Source organism: Olea europaea, unplaced genomic scaffold (assembly GCF_002742605.1).
Source record: "Olea europaea var. sylvestris unplaced genomic scaffold, O_europaea_v1 scaffold2647, whole genome shotgun sequence".
In the NCBI taxonomy this organism is placed as follows: Eukaryota; Viridiplantae; Streptophyta; class Magnoliopsida; order Lamiales; family Oleaceae; genus Olea; species Olea europaea.
The window spans coordinates 80,335-83,133 of record NW_019244826.1 but is presented as its reverse complement, the minus strand read 5'-3'; positions in this window follow the sequence as shown (position 1 = coordinate 83,133).

The window sequence follows — 2,799 nt, the reverse complement described above, 5'->3', positions numbered from 1 at the left end:
TTTGTGAAGTGTCATTAGAGGCAAAAGGGTCGTGTCATAGAATTGTATAACAACATTAACTCCTAGTGTCTGTTTTTAATAATTTTCCTACCAAATATATAAAAAACATTTTGATTCTTACCCAAATCAACAAGCTAGGACAGTTTTACATGATAAGGGAAATTGTATTATATGAATAATGATACACGATTCAAGAGTGGACTAAATAGAATTTGCCTACTTGAAGGAGCGGCAGTTTAATCTTATATGCAAACTTGTATAAGACATAAATAACTCTGCGTTCAATGGCTGTCTTCCCAGGCAAAGGTTAAATCTGCTTTCTTCTGTATTGACAAAGATAGTGCAGATGGATTTTCTCTATTTTATTAGAATTGATGGAGATTTTTGTTCATAGAGATGTCTGGCATGCAGTTAAGATTTCTTTGATTCTTCTCCCATTCCTAGAGGTTTCACATCGACTACTCTTTTCTGTTTCCATTTAAGAAAAATATTCCATTTAGTCCAATCAGTTTATGCACTAGGTTTAGTAAAATAATACTGAATTATTGATGGCTCGCCTAAATTTGATATTCTCCTTCAGTGGTTATGTTCCAGGTAGACTTACTGGAGAATATTACTAGCACAAGAAAGCTAGCATAATCTAGATAAGAAAATTAGAGATGCAATGTCATGTTCGAACTAGACCTGGCCAAGACGGATGGATTTCTCAATACCAGAATTAGGCAGTATGGATTGAATGAAGAATGGGTTTAAAAGGATCAAAGATTTTACAGAAAAAGATTTTCTTTACAATTGGCATCAAATGGTTGATTGCCGCTGCTATTTGGAGACATTTTGCTTCCTTCTTTAGTATCAAAAATTCTTAACGTGAACAAGGTGCAGACCTTATTTCAGGCGTGGAGCTTCTCTGGATAGTTCATGTCTTACGTTTTCTTTGGATGGAACTACTGGTATTATACTCACAGACATGAAAATAGATGATCATTGGAAAAAAGGATATGGGCGCGAGTATATGATATTAATCTCATTACAATAATTACACCTCTTGTAGATCCCCTGTCATCGTAAGACAGATGAGGCCTGCCTCCATTAAAATGATGCTCAAAAGAAATCTAGATTATTGATAGGTGGTGATATCGTGAGAGAGAGAGAGAGAGGGAGAGGGAGAGGGAGAGGGAGAGGGAGGGAGGGAGAGAGAGAGAGAGAGAGAGAGAGAGTTTGTATGAAATAATAAACTTGGGTGTGGTACTCCCATTACACGAGTTTAGACAATTAGCCTCAAATGCTATATCAAACCATAAAATTTTGTTCAAGATGTTTTGAGTATAGTCAATATTACAAAAAGGCTTCAGATTCATAAATGTAATTTGTCGTGTTTCAGAAGTCATGAAACAAAGTCAGCAGTTTAAGACCTAAACAACACAATGATTCTTATTACTGATAGACTGTAACATATTTGCAAGTTGGACTATCAAACAATTCAAAGTTTTTCAATCCAATCAACTGAAACCAATTTCCTTCAAGGGTTGAAGAATGATTTGGAATTTGCTAACTGAGAGAAGACTCCATTCGTTGTATTTCAAGGACACCGACCAATGAATACGACCAGGAGTAAAATTAGAGAAGCGCCATTGAGGGACAAATTAGTTGAGCAATATAGAGCCTATTTTAGTTTAGAACGAAGTGTATCTTATTTTATAGGGTCATGTACATAGATATGAAAGGTTTTGTCCACTTCACGACTTTACATGGAAATTTGAAGATGAATGGAAATGAGTAGAAGGCATTTCCTATACATGTTGTGAAAGGGATGGCCAGGCAGGACTGGCAAGGGACTTGGGAAACTCGAGCTGATCACCTCAATGATCCCATTTTTCCAGGACATGCACAGCCCTTATGCTGTTTTGGTGAATTTGGGTACTCTAGAATTTATGCTATGAAATATAAACTTACACTTCCTTGTGTTGGTAAAAATGATGGAAAAGTGCATGATATGTTCGAAATTAGGCTCCAGGAAAAGCACTAACTAGCAGCAGTATCAATGGTGATACGGGGGCAAGCTGGGCTGGGAAAAATTTACTCTTTCGTGGTACGATAGGGATTAAAATCTAATGTCACATTAGACAAAATTCTGTTAATGAAAGTGAAATACTGTGCAAAAGTGAAATATAGAACCAAAAAGATGCAAAAAAGTGCAACACTTGGTGTTCCGCTATTTTATTTATTATTATTTTTTTTAAAAGGAAACATATTTTAGCTAACTAGGATTCAAATCGAAGTATCTAACTTTCCAATCAAACGATGTGCACATTGATTGGCGCCTTTCACCCAAGAATTTAGTTCATCCCTATCGTCTTGAAGGTAATTGAGGTCCTTGTTTTGCCTGTTGTCATGCAGGTTTTACTTGGTTAATAGGACAATTACATAAACTCGTGACAAGTAAATAGTGAGGAAATGAAAAAAGCAATAGTGTACTACAGCATGGGAGGGGAATAGGTAATATATTGATCTACTAATGAAACAGATTTACATATCTTATTGTCATAGACGCTGCAACAGCAATGACATACCACGTCATTGACAAGAAATTTCACACAATTAAGAAGCTCATGTCATTCAGTTTATAAAACATTGTTTCGTATCTCTAGTATCGTGGAAAATGCCTGTAGCCCATTGTTCTAACTGGACAGTTTTATTCAAATTGTTTTCAAGACACATCCGTGCGTTCAAAGTCCAATTCAGTTTTTCATCAAATCATAAATGGACGATGGTGTCACTAGAATCCCAAGATCTCTCTAT